This window comes from Hyla sarda, chromosome 8, assembly GCF_029499605.1.
Source record: "Hyla sarda isolate aHylSar1 chromosome 8, aHylSar1.hap1, whole genome shotgun sequence".
In the NCBI taxonomy this organism is placed as follows: Eukaryota; Metazoa; Chordata; class Amphibia; order Anura; family Hylidae; genus Hyla; species Hyla sarda.
Genome location: NC_079196.1, coordinates 232,246,339 through 232,270,591, shown reverse-complemented (window position 1 = coordinate 232,270,591; position 24,253 = coordinate 232,246,339). Strand labels below are relative to the sequence as shown.

General features: G+C 47.7%; 1 pseudogene; it reads right to left on the bottom strand.

The window, feature by feature from the left end:
• Positions 1–19,128: 19,128 nt before the first annotated feature.
• Positions 19,129–19,288, bottom strand: LOC130290026 (U2 spliceosomal RNA; annotated as a pseudogene).
• Positions 19,289–24,253: the final 4,965 nt, after the last annotated feature.

Here is a 24,253-nt window from a genome sequence, read left to right as displayed (position 1 = left end):
TTGGAGGAGGAGATGTGGTGTAGGAGGAGGAGATGTGGTGTTGGAGGAGGAGATGTGGTGTAGGAGGAGGAGATGTGGTGTAGGAGGTGGGGATGTGGTGTAGGAGGTGGAGATGTGGTGTAGGAGGTGGAGATGTGATGTAGGAGGTGGAGATGTGGTGTAGGAGGTGGAGATGTGGTGTAGGAGGTGGAGATGTGGTGTAGGAGGTGGAGATGTGGTGTAGGAGGTGGAGATGTGGTGTTGGAGGATGAGATGTAGTGTAGGAGGTGGAGATGTGATGTAGGAGGAGGAGATGTGGTGTAGGAGGTGGAGATGTGGTGTAGGAGGAGGAGATGTGGTGTAGGAGGTGGAGATGTGATGTAGGAGGAGGAGATGTGGTGTAGGAGGTGGAGATGTGATGTAGGAGGTGGAGATGTGGTGTAGGAGGTGGAGATGTGGTGTAGGAGGAGGACATGTGGTGTAGGAGGAGGACATGTGGTGTAGGAGGAGGACATGTGGTGTAGGAGGAGGAGATGTGGTGTAGGAGGTGGAGATGTGGTGTAGGTGGTGGAGATGTGGTGTAGGAGGAGGAGATGTGGTGTAGGAGGAGGAGATGTGGTGTTGGAGGAGGAGATGTGGTGAAGGAGGTGGAGATGTGGTGTAGGAGGAGGAGATGTGGTGTAGGAGGTGGAGATGTGGTGTAGGAGGTAAAGATGTGGTGTAGGAGGTGGAGATGGGGTGTAGGAGGTGGAGATGTGGTGTAGGAGGTGGAGATGTGATGTAGGAGGTGGAGATGTGGTGTAGGAGGTAAAGATGTGGTGTAGGAGGTGGAGATGGGGTGTAGGAGGTGGAGATGTGGTGGAGGAGGTGGAGATGTGGTGTAGGAGGAGGGGATGTGGTGTAGGAGGAGGAGATGTGGTGTTGGAGGAGGAGATGAGATGTGGTGTAGGAGGTGGAGATGTAGTGAAGGAGGTGGAGATGTGGTGTAGGAGGAGGAGATGTGGTGTAGGAGGTGGAGATGTGGTGTAGGAGGAGGAGATGTGGTGTAGGAGGTGGAGATGTGGTGTTGGAGGATGAGATGTAGTGTAGGAGGTGGAGATGTGATGTAGGAGGAGGAGATGTGGTGTAGGAGGAGGAAATGTGGTGTAGGAGGTGGAGATGTAGTGAAGGAGGTGGAGATGTGGTGTAGGAGGTGGAGATGTGGTGTAGGAGGAGGAGATGTGGTGTAGGAGGTGGAGATGTGGTGTAGGAGGAGGAGATGTGGTGTAGGAGGAGGAGATGTGGTGTAGGAGGAGGAGATGTGGTGTAGGAGGTGGAGATGTGATGTAGGAGGTGGAGATGGGGTGTAGGAGGTGGAGATGTGGTGGAGGAGGTGGAGATGTGGTGTAGGAGGAGGGGATGTGGTATAGGAGGTGGAGATGTGATGTAGGAGGTGGAGATGTGGTGTAGGAGGTGGAGATGTGGTGGAGGAGGTGGAGATGTGGTGTAGGAGGTGGAGATGTGATGTAGGAGGTGGAGATGTGGTGTAGGAGGTAAAGATGTGGTGTAGGAGGTGGAGATGGGGTGTAGGAGGTGGAGATGTGGTGGAGGAGGTGGAGATGTGGTGTAGGAGGAGGGGATGTGGTGTAGGAGGTGGAGATGTGGTGTAGGAGGAGGAGATGAGATGTGGTGTAGGAGGTGGAGATGTAGTGAAGGAGGTGGAGATGTGGTGTTGGAGGAGGAGATGTGGTGTAGGAGGAGGAGATGTGGTGTTGGAGGAGGAGATGAGATGTGGTGTAGAAGGTGGAGATGTAGTGAAGGAGGTAGAGATGTGGTGTTGGAGGAGGAGATGTGGTGTAGGAGGAGGAGATGTGGTGTTGGAGGAGGAGATGTGGTGTAGGAGGAGGAGATGTGATGTAGGAGGAGGAGATGTGGTGTAGGAGAAGGAGATGTGGTGTAGGAGAAGGAGATGTGGTGTAGGAGGAGGAGATGTGGTGTAGGAGGTGGAGATGTGGTGTAGGAGGAGGAGATGTGGTGTAGGAGGTGGAGATGTGGTGTTGGAGGATGAGATGTAGTGTAGGAGGTGGAGATGTGATGTAGGAGGAGGAGATGTGGTGTAGGAGGAGGAAATGTGGTGTAGGAGGTGGAGATGTAGTGAAGGAGGTGGAGATGTGGTGTAGGAGGTGGAGATGTGGTGTAGGAGGAGGAGATGTGGTGTAGGAGGTGGAGATGTGGTGTAGGAGGAGGAGATGTGGTGTAGGAGGAGGAGATGTGGTGTAGGAGGAGGAGATGTGGTGTAGGAGGTGGAGATGTGGTGTAGGAGGTGGAGATGTGATGTAGGAGGTGGAGATGGGGTGTAGGAGGTGGAGATGTGGTGGAGGAGGTGGAGATGTGGTGTAGGAGGAGGGGATGTGGTATAGGAGGTGGAGATGTGATGTAGGAGGTGGAGATGTGGTGTAGGAGGTGGAGATGTGGTGGAGGAGGTGGAGATGTGGTGTAGGAGGTGGAGATGTGGTGGAGGAGGTGGAGATGTGGTGTATGAGGAGGGGATGTGGTGTAGGAGGTGGAGATGTGGTGTAGGAGGTGGAGATGTGATGTAGGAGGTGGAGATGTGGTGGAGGAGGTGGAGATGTGGTGTAGGAGGAGGGGATGTGGTGTAGGAGGTGGAGATGTGGTGTAGAAGGAGGAGATGAGATGTGGTGTAGGAGGTGGAGATGTAGTGAAGGAGGTGGAGATGTGGTGTTGGAGGAGGAGATGTGGTGTAGGAGGAGGAGATGAGATGTGGTGTAGAAGGTGGAGATGTAGTGAAGGAGGTAGAGATGTGGTGTTGGAGGAGGAGATGTGGTGTAGGAGGAGGAGATGTGGTGTTGGAGGAGGAGATGTGGTGTAGGAGGAGGAGATGTGGTGTAGGAGGTGGGGATGTGGTGTAGGAGGTGGAGATGTGGTGTAGGAGGTGGAGATGTGGTGTAGGAGGTGGAGATGTGGTGTAGGAGGTGGAGATGTGGTGTAGGAGGTGGAGATGTGGTGTAGGAGGTGGAGATGTGGTGTAGGAGGTGGAGATGTGGTGTAGGAGGTGGAGATGTGGTGTTGGAGGATGAGATGTAGTGTAGGAGGTGGAGATGTGATGTAGGAGGAGGAGATGTGGTGTAGGAGGTAAAGATGTGGTGTAGGAGGTGGAGATGGGGTGTAGGAGGAGGAGATGTGGTGTAGGAGGTGGAGATGTGATGTAGGAGGAGGAGATGTGGTGTAGGAGGTGGAGATGTGATGTAGGAGGTGGAGATGTCGTGTAGGAGGTGGAGATGTGGTGTAGGAGGAGGACATGTGGTGTAGGAGGAGGACATGTGGTGTAGGAGGAGGAGATGTGGTGTAGGAGGTGGAGATGTGGTGTAGGTGGTGGAGATGTGGTGTAGGAGGAGGAGATGTGGTGTAGGAGGAGGAGATGTGGTGTAGGAGGAGGAGATGTGATGTAGGAGGAGGAGATGTGGTGTTGGAGGAGGAGATGTGGTGTAGGAGGTGGAGATGTGGTGTAGGAGGAGGAGATGTGATGTAGGAGGAGGAGATGTGGTGTTGGAGGAGGAGATGTGGTGAAGGAGGTGGAGATGTGGTGTAGGAGGAGGAGATGTGGTGTAGAAGGTGGAGATGTGGTGTAGGAGGTAAAGATGTGGTGTAGGAGGTGGAGATGGGGTGTAGGAGGTGGAGATGTGGTGTAGGAGGTGGAGATGTGATGTAGGAGGTGGAGATGTGGTGTAGGAGGTAAAGATGTGGTGTAGGAGGTGGAGATGTGGTGGAGGAGGTGGAGATGTGGTGTAGGAGGAGGGGATGTGGTGTAGGAGGTGGAGATGTGGTGTAGGAGGAGGAGATGAGATGTGGTGTAGGAGGTGGAGATGTAGTGAAGGAGGTGGAGATGTGGTGTTGGAGGAGGAGATGTGGTGTAGGAGGAGGAGATGTGGTGTTGGAGGAGGAGATGAGATGTGGTGTAGAAGGTGGAGATGTAGTGTAGGAGGAGGAGATGTGGTGTTGGAGGAGGAGATGTGGTGTAGGAGGAGGAGATGTGGTGTAGGAGGTGGGGATGTGGTGTAGGAGGTGGAGATGTGGTGTGGGAGGTGGAGATGTGATGTAGGAGGTGGAGATGTGGTGTAGGAGGTGGAGATGTGGTGTAGGAGGTGGAGATGTGGTGTTGGAGGATGAGATGTAGTGTAGGAGGTGGAGATGTGATGTAGGAGGAGGAGATGTGGTGTAGGAGGTGGAGATGTGGTGTAGGAGGAGGAGATGTGATGTAGGAGGAGGAGATGTGGTGTAGGAGAAGGAGATGTGGTGTAGGAGGAGGAGATGTGGTGTAGGAGGTGGAGATGTGGTGTAGGAGGAGGAGATGTGGTGTAGGAGGTGGAGATGTGGTGTTGGAGGATGAGATGTAGTGTAGGAGGTGGAGATGTGATGTAGGAGGTAAAGATGTGGTGTAGGAGGTGGAGATGGGGTGTAGGAGGTGGAGATGTGGTGTAGGAGGTGGAGATGTGATGTAGGAGGTGGAGATGTGGTGTAGGAGGTGGAGATGTGGTGTAGGAGGAGGAGATGTGATGTAGGAGGTGGAGATGTGGTGGAGGAGGTGGAGATGTGGTGTAGGAGGAGGAGATGTTGTGAAGGAGGTGGAGATGTGGTGTAGGAGGAGGAGATGTGGTGTAGGAGGAGGAGATGTGGTGTAGGAGGAGGAGATGTGGTGTAGGAGGAGGAGATGTGATGTAGGAGGAGGAGATGTGGTGTAGGAGGTGGAGATGTGATGTAGGAGGTGGAGATGTCGTATAGGAGGTGGAGATGTGGTGTAGGAGGAGGAGATGTGGTGTAGGAGGAGGACATGTGGTGTAGGAGGAGGAGATGTGGTGTAGGAGGAGGAGATGTGGTGTAGGAGGAGGAGATGTGGTGTAGGAGGAGGAGATGTGGTGTAGGAGGAGGAGATGTGGTGTAGGAGGTGGAGATGTGGTGTAGGAGGAGGAGATGTGGTGTAGGAGGAGGAGATGTGGTGTTGGAGGAGGAGATGTGGTGAAGGAGGTGGAGATGTGGTGAAGGAGGTGGAGATGTGGTGTAGGAGGAGGAGATGTGGTGTAGGAGGAGGAGATGTGATGTAGGAGGAGGAGATGTGGTGGAGGAGGAGGAGATGTGGTGAAGGAGGTGGAGATGTGGTGTAGGAGGAGGAGATGTGATGTAGGAGGAGGAGATGTGGTGGAGGAGGAGGAGATGTGGTGAAGGAGGTGGAGATGTGGTGTAGGAGGTGGAGATGTGGTGTAGGAGGAGGAGATGTGATGTAGGAGGAGGAGATGTGGTGTAGGAGGAGGAGATGTGGTGTAGGAGGAGGAGATGTGGTGTAGGAGGAGATGTGGTGTAGGAGGAGGAGATGTGGTGTAGGAGGAGGAGATGTGGTGTAGGAGGAGGAGATGTGATGTAGGAGGAGGAGATGTGGTGTTGGAGGAGGAGATGTGATGTAGGAGGAGGAGATGTGGTGTAGGAGGAGGAGATGTGGTGTAGGAGGAGGAGATGTGGTGTAGGAGGAGATGTGGTGTAGGAGGAGGAGATGTGGTGTAGGAGGAGGAGATGTGGTGTAGGAGGAGGAGATGTGGTGTAGGAGGAGGAGATGTGGTGTAGGAGGTGGAGATGTGATGTAGGAGGTGGAGATGTCGTGTAGGAGGTGGAGATGTGGTGTAGGAGGTGGAGATGTGGTGTAGGAGGTGGAGATGTGGTGTAGGAGGTGGAGATGTGGTGTGTGTGGCCCTGGGCAAGAGTAAAAATGGGGCCCCCCAAATAGCGTGACCAAAGATTTTGCTGATTTCCGCTGCTTTGTGATGCAGAATACACAGCCCGAGGTCACTGATCACGCACCATGTGAATACGTAACCTACAAAAGAATCTATACCTATAATAAATTATATAAATAATAAATATAACTACACAAGTGTTACGAAAAGTATAAACTTTATTACAAAATTTTATTCATGTAGACAAACAAAAAAACATAAAAAACATATAACACTCAGACATGATTACAACTGGACAGTGGGGACACTGAGTAAATATATTATTAGAAATAAATGGATGGAAATACAGATGGGCTCAATGTGATGCAAACAATCGCAGCCGCTGGAGGTCAAATATTATAAAAATACAAAAATCACCTTCAGTTCATGAGAACAGTTGCTTAGTATTAGTACGGAAGGTGCACAGTAATATACCGACCATAGTCTGCCGGGCAGCATGATTAGCATCGCATAGTGCACATAATGCAGCAGTATAAACAAAGCGCAGGACACTATGGCAGCAACAGTGCACGATAACAGTATGTAAGGTCAGTAAACTTACTCCAGTGTTCCCCCACACGCCAACGCGTTTCGCCCCGCTTCGTCCAGGAGTGATGATGAGGGGGGGGACCTGGAGCTATTTATATAGGGAACAGTGGGGTCCTTACCAATAGCGGAGCGGTGGCGCCAAATAGAATGGCGCTTGAGAAGCCATCCCCGTGATCCGTACACTCCCCAGAACTCCCTCATCCCCCCGCGAGATCTGCCACAGTAAGCGACGTCACCCGAGGGAGGAGAACGGAGCGCAGGGAAGCGACGGGCCCGGACATGCGCACTGAAGCGCACGGCGCCACATACTCCATAACAGAGAAGGGAAACTTTGCCCATAGATGCTGGTACATAGATAATCTTAAAGAAGCAGCGCTATAGCACTCAAATGGCCAGATACAGTATTGCTAAGCCCAAAATCAATAAAAAATAAGAATAAAAAATAAGAATAAAAGTGCAACCACACAGACATATGGGGGAAAAAAGTGCAAGGTGACGCGGTGCGGAGTGCAAAAAGTGCAAAAACAAAACAAAATTTATATCTGGTGACAAATATATAACGCATGCATAAAAATAATAAATACTTAATTAAAAAAAAAATATATAATATATATAGTTCATCCGTTCAGTAATTCTGTATCATAGACCTTATAAATGGCTATAACTGCCTTACAGATCACAGTAACATGGATAGAATGTGACTTAATAGCGTCATAATATGAATTGTTATCAAAATATCAAAACAAAGGAATATGAATGCTGCATAATAAATCAAGATTTTCCTAGCTTGTGACGGAAAATATTAGTTATATGAAGACAGGAGACTCGTATCTTGCGTTAATCTTTCTTTATTAATGCCCATAGCAGAAAAAAATAAAACTTTCAGTTAAATGTATTCAAAGAAAAACTTTTCTCAAACTACAACTCCCAGCAGCCCCTTTGAGGTCCCTGTAGCCAATCGTAGCCCAGGTGGCTCCTATAAAGGGGGCTGCTGTACCATAACTCCTCCTCTTTCTTGACTCGATGTCATAGCCGACTCAGTATAACCGAACACCGACACCATCACGACTCCACACCACCTTGACGGACTTCCAGAACCAGAACTCCATGGCGTGACCAGACGCAGGACCGCCGTCTTCCGGATAACCGAAATGAAGAAAATGTCCCAACGGGGACAACAGGAACATCTCAGCAGGCGTCACATAGGCACCGGCGATCGTCAGTAACCTGAAATTAGAGAAGAAAAGAACACCATAATAGGGTTGGGCTGGGAGGGAAGATACTCGCCTCCTGTCTTCATTTAACTAATATTTTCCGTCACAAGCTAGGAAAATCTCGATTTATATATCAGACAGGAGGCTCATATCTTGCAAGTTCAAAGCTATAACAATAAACACAGCACCGACCTGTCAAAAGGAATAGTCAAATTTAACCCACGGTAGACAGGACTGACATGAAGACATGAGACTCAGGTTTGAAATAAAATTGGCGAAAAGTCTTCTCTGACGACCAATCCGCAGCTAAAAGCAGATCTGAGAGAGAACCCCCCAGAAGCAACTACCTTAGTGGCCATAGCACCCCTGGAAGAGTGTGCGCCGAAAAGGGACATCTATCCCCGCCATGTCCATGGCAGACCGAACCCACCGGGCTAAAGTAGCTGATGACACCGGTAGGTGAGGTCGGACATAGGAAATGAGGAGCTGAGAGGAATCTGGTGACCGTAAGCTCGTCGTCTTTGCTTCATATGCCTGAAGGCAGCGAACAACACAGAGACGAGGGAGATCGGGGAAAAAAGGATAAAAGACCGAGTGAATCCCGGTTTTGGTCCTACGAACGACCGAAAACCGAACGCCTTCTGGCGAAAATTGACGCCTGGAGACATCCAACGCTTTCACATCTGAAACCCGTTTTACAGAGACCAGACATAACAGAACGGTCAATTTGAAGGATAGTAGCCGTAAAGAAAGGTCCTCGTTATCCGCCCATGCGGAGAATAAGTCCAGGAGTTTGGAGACATCCCAAGTGGCCTGGTATTTGGGATGCGAGGGTCGTTTAAACTTAACGCCCCTCAAAAGGCGGCAAACCAGAGGATGTTTGCCCACAGGCAAGGTGTCCACCGGGCAATGATAGGCTGAGATAGCCAATCGGTAGACATTGATGGAACTAAAAGACTTCCCCAATTCAAAGGAGTCCGCTAAGTAGTTGACCACTACGGACACAGGAGCGTGAACTGGATCAACCTGCCGTTGATCACACCAACGGACCCAGAGTCCCCAGGCCGATCGATATGCCGATCGAGTCCCGGGGGCCCAGGCAAGGGCGAGGAGATCCCTAGCTGATTTTGAAAGGTTGTTATTTGATTCTGGGACCCCGAAACCAACCACGCGAGGAGAGGCAGGTTGACTTCCAGCACCAGAGGATGGAGACCCTTGGTCGGATTGGTGAGAAGGTGAGGGAGATGAGGAAGCAACCGGGGATAGTCGATCACCATCCCAAGAAGGAGAGGGATCCACGGTTGCGTCGGCCACCAGGGAATGATCAACACAATCGTCGCCCCCTGGTTCATCACATGAAGGAGAACCCTGGATATCAATGGAAACGGTGGAAACGCATAGTGCGTCCCCTCCGGCCAGCGTTGTCGAAGCGCATCGACCGCGCAAGCTTCCGGGTCCGGCCTCCAACTGTAGAATTGGGGTAGTTGATGGTTGAGGCGGGAGGCGAAGAGGTCCAAACGAAGTGGACCCCAGAGTCGTTGTAACGCCACGAATACTGACCGATCCAATCTCCAATCGCTTGCATCGATTAGGTAACGGGAATTCCAATCCGCCACTGAATTGGAAACCCCCGGAATATATTCCGCCACTGGTACAATACTGTGGATTAGGCAGAAGTGCCAGAAATCCTTTGCGATATCCGTCAGGATTTTGGACCTCGCGCCCCCTAAGCGGTTGACGTATTGAACCGCTGTCATATTGTCCATGCGCAATAGCACACAGCAATTGTATGTGTGTGGTAAAAAACTTTTGATGGCGAAAAACGCCGCCAGGAGTTCCAGCGCGTTGATGTGTAACAGCGACTCCTCTGCGGACCACGTCCCTCCTGTGGAGGACTCCCCGCATCGAGCGCCCCAGCCCTGACGGCTCGCATCCGACTCTATGATGAAGTCCGGACTGGAATTGAATATGGTCTTGCCATTCCACTCGACGGCATGACGAAGCCACCACTGCAATTCTTCCGCGGCTTTCGGACAGAGGAGTACCACGTCCACATATCTGAGACCCTGTCGAAGGTGTAGAGTTTTTAGCCTCTGAAGGGCCCAATAATGGAGTGGGGCCGGAAATATAGCCTGGATGGAGGCCGACAATAGGCCCACCAGACGAGCAATGATGCGTAAGGATACGCAGCCCTTTCGAAGCACAGCCCTGATCTCTTTGCGGATGATGGTTAGTTTGGACATGGGATACCGGAGAACAGCTTGTGTGGTATCCACCAAAAAGCCTAGGAACTCCATTTCCTGAGCCGGGCGAGAACAGATTTCTCTTGATTGATCAGGAATCCCAAGTCCTGTAACAAGGAAACCGTCCATTCCATATGGGTAATGGCCTGAGCCCTGGAACGAGCCATGATAAGCAGGTCGTCCAGATATATGATCAGCCGTACTCCTCTGCTCCGAAGGGATGCTACCACGGGCTTCAGCAGTTTTGGTGAAGCACCATGGGGCGGACGATAGGCCAAAAGGAAGGCAAGTGAATTGCCACATTCGACCTCTCCAAAGGAAGCGGAGAAATTGTTGGGACGAAGGATGAAGGGGTACGGTAAGGTAGGAGTCCTTTAAGTCAACCTTTATCAGCCAATCCCCCAGCCACAAGAGATCCCGAAGGAAGTCGATCCCTTCCATTTTGAAGTGTCTGTACACTACATGTTGGTTCAAATTTCGCAGATTTATCACTGGGCGGAAACCGCCACCCTTCTTCTTGACTAAGAAGAGGTTGCTGATAAACCCCGGAGATGATGGATTGACTTCCATGACAGCTTGTTTTGATAGGAGATCCTGCAGCTCGCTGTCTATGAGAGTGGCGTTGAGGCTGGAGAATCGTATGCGGGGTGGGAGCACATCCAGCTCCGGAAGGGAGTGGAATTCTATCTGGTATCCGGCCACTGTACTGAGGATCCATGCGTCTGCCGTAATCTCAGAACAGACGTGGGTAAAAGATTTCAGTCTGCCCCCCACTGGGATGTGAGAGTGTGTGTGAATTGGGGTACTCACCCGATGATGAACGGGAACGGGGATATCCTCTGGCACCACGTCCTCTCCACGGTCTACCTCTCGGAGGGAAAAATGGCGCGGGTAGTGCCACAGGAAGCGGATAGGATGGAGGAGCCTGTGCGTACTGAACTGGAGCTCGGGGGTTTGGCCTATAGTAGGTAGAACGGCTGGCAGATCGGCCCTTATTTCTGCCGGCCTTAGCAAAAATTTTGTTTGAGAGGTTGGACTTTTTCAAGGACGTCTGGGCCTTGTCCAAACTGGTAAAGAGACCCACAAATTTATTTATGTCCTTGATTAGGGTGTCTCCGAACAGCATGCCCTCGGCCGAGGGACCCGGCTCGGACTCCGCCAGATGAGACAGTTGAGGATCTAGCCTCATAAGTATGGACCTACGCCTTTCGGTAGCACAGGTGGTATTGGCGGATCCTAGCATACAAATGGCCCGTTGGGCCCAACCCCTGAGTTGATTAAGATCTACTGGTTGGCTGGATGCAGCCGCCTGCTCAGACAGATTAAGAATCTTTGTCAGAGGTCCCAGGAGATCAAGTATCCGGTCCTGGATAGATTTAAAGGACCGTTCAATGCCTTTTTTCATAAATTTTCCATTTTTGGTGAGGTATTTCATAAGGATAGGGTCGACCTCAGGGGTAGCAGCCACTTTTTTAGGAATCGAGGGCCTAGGACACTCCACCCTCGACTTGTTCCTGTTCGACCGTTGGATGGACCTACGGGTTCAGTGTTCAACAAACTTCGACACCTGGGGAAGAGGTGTCCATTCACCAGAGCGTGGGTGCAAAATGTCGTCTGGGTCAAAAAATGGTTCTCCCAGAGAGTCCAGTATGGCATCGCCCTGGGGTTCAGGGTTAGCGTTATCAGGGAACGCTGCTGTCCCAACCTCCTCATCAATAGATGCAGACTCAGCAGATGACTCAGAGTCCCTGGACGATTACTCATCAGTGGAGTTCAAAAAAGAATTTGGTTTTGTCCGCCTAGCGGACTTATGCCTCTTGTTCTTTAACTCCTCGAGGCTCGGAGAGAGTCTGGAGGAAGTATGGGTTGGCAGTCCGTGTTAGGGACTGGCGGGGGCACCAATTGTTCTTCCCCTGCCGGGGAGTCGGATGCAGGCATAGTGTGTTTGCGTTTTTGTGAGGCCTTACCCCTTTTTACCAAAGGCTCAATACTGTGAGGCAGTGAATGTTGAGAGCCTGAAGGGAGCACAGCGGACGCCAGGGCCGCCTGTACAGACTTTGTGATGAGGTCCTGAATTTGGGCAGCATTCATAAACTGTGCCGAATCAGGGTTAGCCTCCACCCCTGGCAAATCCCTGGCATTACCTTCATCAGACATGTTGGAGGATACTATGACTATAAGCTCTAGAACTAACTACAAAATTCACTCTATCCAGGTAGGAGTAAATCCCACCTGTGGAAGATATATCTGAAAACCTACAGTTTGGGTGCTCCTAGTGTTCAGGCTCCTCTCCTTTACGCCGCTCATGCTGAACTGGTGATGCAGTGGGAGGAAGAAGCCTAGTCTCAGCGCTTAGAGACGTAGTCTCGTGAGACTACGGCACCTAAACGCTGTGATTGGAGGAGCGGAGAGCGCGCCTCCCGAAGTGCCCGCCCCTCCGCGCGTCAGCTGCACGCAAAGCTGAGGCGGCGGGAAAGGAACGAAGGAGAAGAAGGGCGTGCCAGAAAACACCAGGTAAGATGGCGCCCGTAGAATGTAAGTCGCGGAAAAAAACGCGACCGCAAGGGAAATGAACGCGAAGGTCGGGAGTATGTCCCACCGTTCGTTCCACAGGTATAAACACCGCGTCTGGGCAGAGTGCAAGACGTAGCGCTGTAATAGAAGCTAATGGGAAGGCAGTTTCCACTAGCGAACTACAGTTAGAGCGCAGACACGGCGCTCCTATGAAACAAGACAAGACTCCAATGAGAGCGGAGACACTGCTGCGCCCTCAGTGAAGTGTAGAAAAATATGAATAACAACGTAAATGTATATACACAGTAGACAATTAGAGAATACTTATCTGCAGCTATGAGCAGAAAGAAAGAGGGGGAGTTATGGTACAGCAGCCCCCTTTATAGGAGCCACCTGGGCTACAATTGGCTACAGGGACCTCAAAGGGGCTGCTGGGAGTTGTAGTTTGAGAAAAGTTTTTCTTTGAATACATTAAACTGAAAGTTTTATATTTTTCTGCTATGGGCATTAATAAAGAAAGATTAAAGCAAGATACGAGTCTCCTGTCTGATATATAACTACAGCATAAATGATATGATATGTATATATATACATATGTATGTGGGTGTATTTGTGTGTATATATATATATATATATATATATATATATATATATATATATATATATGTATGTGGGCGTATTTGCGTGTATGTATATATATACAGTGGTCCCTCAACATACGTTGGTAATCCGTTCCAAATGGACCATCGTTTGTTGAAACCATCGTATGTTGAGGGATCAGTGCAATGTAAAGTAGAGGACAGTGGTCTACAACCTGCGGACCTCCAGATGTGCGAACTCGCTCTGTGCTGTAATGATGGCGGGGTGCCGCAGCGGGGATCCCAGGGCTCCCCACCAGCGGGACCGCAGAGATCTGACATCTTATCCCCTATCCTTTGGATAGGGGATAAGATGTCTAGGGGCGGAGTACCCCTTTAAGGACGCAGCTCATTTTCACCTTAAGGACGCAGCACTTTTTCGCAATTCTGACCACCGTCACTTTATGCATTAATAACTCTGAGATGCTTGTACTGATTATTCTGAGATTGTTTTTTCGTGACATATTCTACTTTATGTCAGTGGTAAATTTCCATCGGTACTTTTTTTGAAAATTTTGCATTTTTCTAAGTTTGAAGCTCTCTGCTTGTAAGGAAAATGGATATTCCCAATAAATTATAATTCCCAATAATTTATATTGATTCACAAATACAATGGCCCTCATTTACTATTCTAAACCCGACTTTGTCGGGTTTTTTTGTCGCATCTTTGTCTGCGACATGTCGCAGACATCGTGCGCCAGTCTGTGACACGATGCAACATTTTTTCCCGATGGACCCGATGTGGATTCTCCCAAACCCGAAAAAGGGGCGTAACCCGACATTTCTGAGCTTTCCCACGAATTTATAAAGGTTTCCAACCCGAATTTGTTGAATTGTTGTGGATTTTTTCCCGACAACTCAGAGGAGTTGGAAACAAAAACCGACAAAACCCACGTGCGACAAATACCAGGGGAAAAAAGCAGTCGGGTAAGAAAGCAAGATAGACTTACAACCCGATTTTCTAAGTAAATTAGGGCCAATATGTCTACTTTATGTTGGCCTCATAAAATGGACATATTTGTACTTTTTGAAAAAATTTGAGGGCTTCAAAGTAGAGCAGCAATTTTCAAAATTTTCATGAAAATTGCTAAATCTGAAGGGACAGATGTTACAGAACTACAACTCCCAGCATGCCCGGGCAGTCTAGGAATGCTGAGAGTTGTAGTTTGGCAACATCTGGAGGGCTACCGTTTGGGCACCTCTGTAATAGTGGTTTCCAAACTGTGACCCTCCAGATGTTGCAAAACTACAACTCCCAGCATGCTCAGACAGCCTTTGGCTGTCTGGGCATGCTGGGAGTTGTAGTTTGGCAACCACTAGGAATGCAGCAGTAAAGATCACTTTACTGCCACCTTCCTTTCCTCCTCCCACCGTCGCTTCCCTACCTACACCGCTGATCTCAGCTGTATCCACCGATGATCGGGGGTCCCCACGGCATCTTCTTTCCAGGTACCAGCCGCCATCTTCTCCCCCCGTTCTGCCCGACATCCAGGGGTGGGCAGAGCGGGGGGTTTCCATGGCAACCCCCTGTAATGCGCTGCCATTGGTCAGAACTCCGTTCTGATTAATGGCAGGGTATAGGAGGAGATTGCAGTGCTGGAACCTCGCTCCTATTCCTCAGCTTGATCGGGGCTGTCACTGACAGCTCCGATCAACCCTATTTTCCAGGCGATCGGATCACCAGAGACCCGATCAGTCCGGAATAGGAAAAAATTGCATATCTGAATTGACATGCGATTTTCTCCGATCGCCGACATGGGGGGGTCTCAGGACCCCCCTCGGCAATGTGCCTGGATGCCTGCTGAATGATTTCAGCAGACATCCCGGTCCGGTCCCCAACCGGCTAGCGGCGGGGACCGGAATTCCCACGGGCGTATGCATACGCCCTACGTCCTGAAGAGGTTAATCCACGTGGGACGCTGGGATCTGTGTGGGAAAGCAGAGGCAAAGGATTTATAGCCTGGAGGGTGAGAGGTGCCGTGCTCCTTTGTAGTTTATGAAGTTATTCCGCATCTAAGTTAGGAAAGGTATAGTAACTGGTAATAAGGAAACCCCTGGATTTATTCATGGCAGTAAGGGGACTTTTGGTTTTGGTGATTAAATAGCTAAATCTAGGATAACTGAAAGTAATTGAACAGCTGAAGGTTTCGGGAACTGCTTGCCTGCTGCCTTGTTCTAAGGAATCTAAATTGTGATGGGATCCTTCTGAGCAATTTTGTGGTTGAAAAATTGTGACTGTGTTCCCTAAAGGAAAGAAATGCTCTCTCTACTGTTAATAATTCGTATTAATCAGTAAGAAACACTCTCAATACTGCTATTAATCTGTTATCAACTATTAAGGAATGCTCTCTCCACTGTTATTACCGTATATACTCGAGTATAAGCCGACCTGAATATAAGCCAAGGCCCCTAATTTCACCTCAAAAACCCAGGAAAAGTTATTGACTCGACTATAAGCCTAGGGTGGGAAATACATCACCCCCCCCCCTGTCATCATCCAGACCCCCCCTTTAGTTTTGTACTCACCTTCCCTCGGTGGGAAGGAAGGGTGAGCTGGTCCGGGCCATCTATGCTGCAGGGACCGTCCGGTGGGGAGGGATAGTCGTTCCGGGCTGTCCATCTTCACCGGGGGGGCCCTCTTCTCCGCGCTTCGGGACGGCCCCGGAGTAGTGACGTTGCCTTGACGATGACGCACAGGGATGTTCATGCGCAACGTCCCTGTGCGTCGTCATCAAGGCAACGTCACTATTCCGGGCCTGAAGCGCGGAGAAGATGCCCCCCCCCCCGGTGAAGATGGACAGCCCGGAACGACTATCCCTCCCCACCGGACGGTCCCTGCAGCATAGATGCTTCCCACCGAGCAGAGGTGAGTGCAAAACAAAGGGGGGGGGCTGGATGATGACGAAGGCCGCAGTGGTCTTCAACCTGCGTACCTCCAGATGTTTCAAAACTACAACTCCATGCTGGGAGTTGTAGTTTTGAAACATCTGGAAGTCCACAGGTGGAAGACCACTGAGGGCGGAGAGTTCACTAGAGTATAAGCCGAGGGGGGTGTTTTCAGCACGAAAAATCGTGATGAAAAACTCGGCTTATACTCGAGTATATACGGTAATCTGCTATTGAACCATGAAACATACTCAATATCGCTATTAATCTGCTATTTAATCATTAAGAAACGCTCCCAATATTATTATTGACCTGCTATTAACTGTTAAGAAGCACTCTCACTACTGTTATTGACCTACTATTACTGTAAACATTAACTAACCTATTCAGCTAAACATTGGAAACGAGGCCCCTGTCCTACTGCTTGGCTGCATTTAAGAGACTCTTTTTGCTGTGTTTTTTCCGAGGAGAAAAGTGATAACGGACTCTGGACTCCACTATTGAACTCCGGATAAAGAGACTGCGCTATTTTATTTGATTATATCCGTGCACTGATTGGAGAAGGTTCTCCACCTTTATAGTAAATTGTGTTACCTCGCTGTTGTATTTTTGGAAGCCCCAACATCGACAACCTTTCCGTGCGGTTCTAGAATATTTTTTTGAGTTTCTCTGAGACAAAATTGAAGATCATAAAGATTGTTGTACACGAAGAGGGGATCACGCCCTTCGAAAAGCGTTGTCCCACCTCCGTTTTATTATTTTTTATTTCTTTCCATGTGCAATAAAATCCACCTATTTATATCATATATATCAACTATATATAATTTTGTAAGCAGAGGTTCTCTGTCCGACCAAAGCCAGTAGCAAATATAAGATGGATGGGTTGTGTCCTTTTCTCCTTTCCTCTTTTCTCCATTGTTGGTTTGTTTTTGGTGTCTTTTTTCTTTTTCTTCTCGTTTTGGCTCTCCTCCCTCGTTCCTCTTTTTCAAAGTTGGAATGAAAATTGAGTGATTGAGAGTTTTAGTACCGGATCAATTGTAGGAATTGAATGTAAGTAGTTACCGCTAAGAAGAAAAAAGAAAGGGAAAGAGGAGGAGGGGGAAAAAAAAGGGGAAATGCTCTTTCAAAGATCCTCCCCAAAGTTGTTGATCCTGGGGGGTGCGTAAAAAACACATCAACAGTGGAGCACAAGTAGTCAGGGGGGAGTGGGGCGTGAAGACGCAGAGCTCTTCGCTGGCAAGGGGAGGAAATTGTAAATACCAAACTAATGGAGGGAAAGAAGGGAGAGAGAGAAAAAGGAAGAAAAAAAAGAGAAAGTCTTCTATAGTAAGAGGACTGAAGGATGATAGAGATTGTGAGAGAGAGGGAGGAAATTAATGGTGCGTTTGGATTTTGCGTGAGAGGTGGATTTTGAGAGGGGGAGGAGCCAAAATGCTGCTTTCTTATTTGATTGGTTTCAGCGATAGGAAGGTCTATTAAGGGGGGGGGGGAGGAGGAGGAGGAGAGGTAGTATTAGATAAGGAAAAAGGAATATTGAGATAGCGAGAGTCTGAGAGGGTACTGGAACCGGACGGAAGAAATGTATGGGGGGTTTGTTAAATTGTTGACAATAGACAAAGAAATGTGATTTAAAAAAATTATAAAAAAGTGAATATGTACACATATGAATGAACTATGTGTATTAATATAGCCGAAATAAAAATACAGTAACCCCCCGACATGCGATGGCCCCGACATATGATCAAATCAACATACGATGCTTTTATATGTCGGGGCCATCGCATTAACTGCTATCCGGCAGTGTAGACTGCTTCAGCTGCCCCCGGATAGCCGTTTACGGTGCCCTGTGTGGTCCGCTGACGATCACTTACCTGTCCTCGGGCTCCGGCGCGTCCTCTTCGGGCTCCCCTGCATCGTCGGCTCTCTCCATCATCGTCATCACGTCACTGCGCACGCCGTCCCATCATCCAATAGGAGCAGCGTGCGGAGCGGCGATGGAGAGCGGTGACGGAGAGCGCGGATGCCGGGGAAGCAGAGGCCTTACTGGAACGTCGGGGACACCCCGGTGACGAGCGGTGACGGTCCTGAGCGGCGGGGAGACGTGAGTATAACCTCCAATACCAGTGGTTTTTAACCTGCGGACCTCCAGATGTTGCAAAACTACAACTCCCAGCATGCCCGGACAGCCGTTGACTGTCCGGGCATACTGGGTGTTGTAGTTTTGCAACATCTGGAGGTCCGCAGCTTGTAGACCACTGTTCTATACTTTATATTGCACGGATCCCTCAACATGCGATGGTTTCAACAAACGATGGTCCATTTGGAACGGATTACCATCGTATGTTGAGGGACCACTGTGTATATATGTATATATATATATATATATATATATATATATATATATATATACACACACAAATACACCAACACACATACATATATATATATATATATATATATATATATATATATATATATACAGATACACCCACATACATATATATATATATATATATATATATATACACACAAATACACCAACACACATACATATATATATATATACAGATACACCCACATACATATATATATATATATATATATATATATATATATATACACACATACAATTTTTATTTTTTTTAAGCCGAGGAACGTGCTCTTGATTCACCCAAAGTGCAAGAAAAAGTGCAAATGTGTTACACTAAAAAAAAGTGCACAGAGGATGCGGTCTATCGCAAGCCCTTCTCCGATAGGAGAGAGGCCCCCCAACAAACCTTACCCTTCGCCTCCGGACCAAAATGTACCTGCGAGGTTCCAGGTTCGATGTCCCTTTTTGCCTAAGCTACTAGGGGACCACAAATGCTCCCGGCATCCCCCTTGGCGTTAGCCAAGGTATCTGCCCGAAGAGCCGATAACGGTAGGTACACTGCCAAAGCAGGAGGACCCGGGGTGTTTGCAGGGAGGTGGGAACCTAATGGCCACACACACCTCCCCTAGATCGCCAGGAGGAAAACCCAGAAGGGCCACCGCATCCTGACAAATCCTGTGAACACACAACACGCAAAAAGTGACACAGTGCAACAAAAAGAAATAAATAAGTGAATGTGTGCAGATATACTGCCCGGACATCCGGCCGGATCTATAAACAATTCTCTGATCCTAGGCAGAAGGCCGGGAATCAAGAGGTGAGTGCCACAAGGTGAAGAGATTATGGTGCCCGTGCTTCAACTCAGTGAGCCAGTACTCCCAGTGAGTTTCGGCACCTCGGGGTCACCACTCCCCGAGGCACAAAAGTACCTCGGCTCTAGACCCTCTCAGCCTCATTACGAGACCCAGAGGGAACAGGTCACATCGGGGCAGCCGTCGAGCTGATTCCTCAGAACCAGCCCCGGAAAGCCCCGGTACACCTGCATCCTCCATGCAGCACCCATCCCCACCAGCATGAAAACTGCTAAGAACAGATACTACACTTGATCTTAGCCAAAAGGCCGAGAAGCGATATCACACATATCATTTATGCTGTAGTTATTATGCAGAATTCATATTCCTTTGTTTTGATATTTTGATAACAATTCATATTATGACGCTATTAAGTCACATTCTATCATGTTACTGTGATCTGTAAGGCAGTTATAGCCATTTATAAGGTCTATGATACAGAATTACTGAACGGATGAACTATATATATTGTATATATTTTTGTTATTAAGTATTTATTATTTTTATGCATGCGTTATATATTTATCACCAGATATGAATTTTGTTTAGTTTTTGCACTTCGCACTTTTTGCACTATTTGCACTCCGCACCGCATCACCTTGCACTTCTTTTCCCCCCATATGTCTGTGTGGTTGCCCTTTTATTCTTATTTTTTATTCTTATTTTTTATTGATTTTGGGCTTAGCAATACTGTATTTGGCCATTTGAGTGCTATAGCGCTGCTTCTTTAAGATTAGCTATGTACCAGCATCTATGGGCAAAGTTTCCCTTCTCTGTTATGGAGTATGTGGCGCCGTGCGCTTCAGTGCGCATGTCCGGGCCCGTCGCTTCCCTGCGCTCCGTTCTCCTCCCTCGGGTGACGTCGCTTACTGTGGCAGATCTCGCGGGGGATGAGGGAGTTCCGGGGAGTGTACGGATCACGGGGATGGCTTCTCAAGCGCCATTCTATTTGGCGCCACCGCTCCGCTATTGGTAAGGACCCCACTGTTCCCTATATCAATAGCTCCAGGTCCCCCCCCCTTATCATCACTCCTGGACGAAGCGGGGCGAAATGCGTTGGCGTGTGGGGTGGGGAACACTAGAGTAAGTTTACTGACCTTACATACTGTTATCGTGCACTATTGCTGCCATAGTGTCCTGCGCTTTCTTTATACTGCTGCATTATGTGCACTATGCGATGCTAATCATGCTGCCCGGCAGACTATGGTCGGTATATTACTGTGCACCTTCCGTACTAATACTAAGCAACTGTTCACATGAACTGAAGGGGATTTTTGTATTTTTATAATATTTGACCTCCAGCCGCTGCGATTGTTTGCATCACATTGAGCCCATCTGTATTTCCATCCATTTATTTCTAATAATATATTTACTCACTGTCCCCACTGTCCAGTTGTAATCATGTCTGAGTGTTATATGTTTTTTATGTTTTTTTTTTTGTCTACATGAATTACCATATTATTTTGCCGTATAAGACGCACTTTTTCTTCCCCAAAACTGGGGGGGAAAAGTTGGTGCATCTTATACGGCGAATACACATTAAAACCCTGTCCTATCGCGGCGGTCCCTGCGACTATCAACGGCCGGGACCCGCGACTAATACAGGACATCACCGATCGCGGTGATGCCCTGTATTAACCCTTCAGCTTTGATCGCCGTGTCTGAAGCGAAAGTGAAACTAACCCGGCTGCTCAGTCAGGCTGTTCGGGACCGCCACGGTGAAATCACGGCGTCCCAAACAGCTTACAGGACACTGGTAGGGACCTCACCTGCCTCCTCGGTGTCCGATCAGCGAATGACTGCTCCGTGCCGGGATCCCCTATATGGCCGGCGCTCTCCTTCATCGTCATCACGTTGTCCCGTCATCCAATAGGAGCGGCGTGCGTAGCGACTTGATGGCGGTGAGGGAGAGGGAGGATCCTGGGCAGCAGAAACAACAGGAGCGACGGGGACACCACAGGGACGCGACGACAGCGATGGAGGGCGACATCCAGGGCAGCGGTGACGAGCGGTGAAGGGTCCGGAGCGGCGGGGACACGTGAGTATAACCTCCAATACCAGTGGTCTTCAATCTGCCGACCTCCAGATGTTGCAAAACTACAACTCCTGGCATGCCCGGACAGCCAACGGCTGTCCGGGCATGCTGGGAGTTGTAGTTTTGCAACATATGGAGGTTCGCAGGTTGAAGATCACTGTCCTATACTTTACATTGTATTTGGTTCAGAATCTTTCTTTTTTCTAGATTTTCCTCCTTTAAAATTGGGAGCGTCTTATAGGGCGAAAAATACGGTAAATTTTGTAATAAAGTTTATACTTTTCATAACACTTGTGTAGTTATATTTATATCATTTATTATTGGGTATAGATTCTTTTGTAGGTTATGTAGTTAGTTTAATCTTTGCCCTAGGCTCTTATTTATTTATAAAAATATACCACTTTTTCAATCGCACATTCAATGGCGTACGCGCAAAAAAATTCTAAAATCCAAAATAGCGCCTTTTTGATCCCTTTTTATACCACAAAAAAAGGGAATAAAAAGTGATCAAAAAGTTTGATCAGAACAAAAATGGTACCGCTAAAAACTTCAGATCACGGTGCAAAAAACGAGCCCTGATAGCGCCCTGAACACAGAAAAATAAAAAAGTTATAGGGGTCAGAAAATGACATTTTTAAACGTATACATTTTCCTGCATGTAGTTATGATTTTTTTCTGAAGTACGACAAAATCAAACCTATATAAGTAGGGGATCATTTTAACCGTATGGACCTACAGAATAATGATAAGGTGTCATTTTTGCCGAAAAATGTACTACGTAGAAACGGAAGCCCCCAAAACTTATAAACTAGTGTTTTTTCATCAATTTTGTCGCACAATGATTTTTTTTCCCGTTTCACCGTAGATTTTTGGGTAAAATGACTGATGTCACTACAAATTAAAATTAGTGACTCAAAAAAATAAGCCATAATATAGAATTTTAGGTGAAAATTTTAAAGAGTTATGATTTTTTAAAGTTAAGGAGGAAAAATTTTTAATAAAAAAACGGAAAAAGCCCGGGTCCTTAAAGGGTTAAAAACGCATACGGTTTACTTTTTCCCATACTGTTCCATCCGGTTTTTTTTCCCATACGGTTTTTGATAGAAAATGTATGCGGGAACCGTAGTTGAAAAACGTAGTGTGAACCCAGCCTTAGAAGGTGTCCTGCAGGACCAGCCTTTGAGGGGAATGCTTGGGTGAGTTCCCACACTTTTTTTTTCCCGGGACTTGACCCCTGAATGAATGGTAGCGTAATTCGCAGCGGTTTTTGGGCAGTGGGAAACCGGCTGCCAGTTACAAGCTTGTGAACGTACCCTGAAGGAGAATTTCATTAAAAAAAAATGTATCCACGATGTCCGGGCCCCCAGGATAAAAATAATAAACTTTAACCTTTCACCGCTTCCCTGGTGCCACCAATATCGCAGTCCCGTCCTCCGGTCCTTGTCTTCTTCTGGCTTTTGGTGCCCGGTTAAAATAATATATAATGTTAATGATCCCGTACAGTGAACTGCGAATACGTAAAGAAACAACCTGAAATTGCTGCTTTTTGGTCACATCATGTACTTCAGAAAATGAAAAAAAAAAGTGATCCAAAAGTCACGTACAGTATACGCCAAAGTGAAACCAATTAAAACTACAGATAACAGTAAAAAAAGAAAAAAAAACCCTCATACATCTCCGTATATGGAAAAATAATAAAGATATCGGGGACAGAATAGGGCAATTTTCCATACAGATTTTATTTAAAAGTGTTTTTTTTTTTTTTTTTTTTTTTTTTAAACCAGTCCAATAATAGTAAAGTATGTAACCATGGGGATCATTTTAATCGTATTGTCCTATAGAATAGAGAAAATTTTGACTTTTTAACGTAAAGTGCACTGCTTAAAAATGATAACCCCCCAAAATCTGTAAATTGTGGTATTCTTTTACATTATTTGGGTTTACTGTACATTTTATGGTAAAATAAGTGATGTCACTACAAAGTACAATTGGTCACACAAAAAAAGCCTCATATGGGTCTGTGGATGGAAACATAAGAGTCACGACTCTCAGAAGATGTGGAGGAAAAAACGGAAATTAAAAAATCATAAATGTAAAGTTATGCATCTGGGTACTAATAACCTGCATGCATCGTATGTCTTAGGGCGGATTAAACTGTCAGAGTCACTGGTAGAGAAGGATCTGGGTGTACTTGTAGATCACAGACTACAGAATAGCATGCAATGTCAGGCTGCTGCTTCCAAAGCCGGCAGGATATTGTCATGTATCAAAAGAGGCATGGACTCAAGGGACAGGGACATAATACTCCCCCTTTATAAAGCATTGGTACGGCCTCACCTGGAATATGCTGTTCAGTTTTGGTCACCTGTCCATAAAAGGGACACTGCGGAGTTGGAAAGGGTGCAGAGACGCGCGACTAAACTAATATGGGGCATGGAACATCTTAGCTATGAGGAGCGATTAAAGGAGTTACAATTGTTTAGTCTTGAGAAGAGACGTTTAAGGGGGGATATGATAAACGTATATAAGTATATTAATGGCCCATACAAAAAATATGGAGAAAAACTGTTCCAGGTTAAACCCCCCCAAAGGACGAGGGGGCACTCCCTCCGTCTGGAGAAAAAAAAGTTTAGTCTCAAGGGGCGACACGCCTTCTTTACCGTGAGGACTGTGAATTTATGGAACGGTCTACCTCAGGAACTGGTCACAGCAGGAACAATTAACAGCTTTAAAACAGGATTAGATACATTCCTGGAACAAAATAAGATTAATGCTTATGAAGAAATATAAAATCTCATCCCTTCCCCAATATCGCGCCACACCCCTACCCCTTAATTCCCTGGTTGAACTTGATGGACATATGTCTTTTTTCGACCGTACTAACTATGTAACTACTATGTAACTATAAATCTGGTTATGGTTCCACACTGGTTAGGCAGCAATATATGAGCCATATATACTGTGTGTGTATATATATATATAACAAACAAAGAACAAAATCACACCTGCACTCACTGCATGGGTACCGCAACTCCGGCCTCACTTGAACGGTGCCTCCAATCAACGATCAGGCATAATAGATGTGGAGCGCTCAGAAAAGGCAAGTGCCGGCGGTTTCACGCAATCACTATGCGCTTCATCCGGCCTCGAACGAGGCCGGATGAAGCGCATAGTGATTGCGTGAAACCGCCGGCAGTCGCCTTTTCTGAGC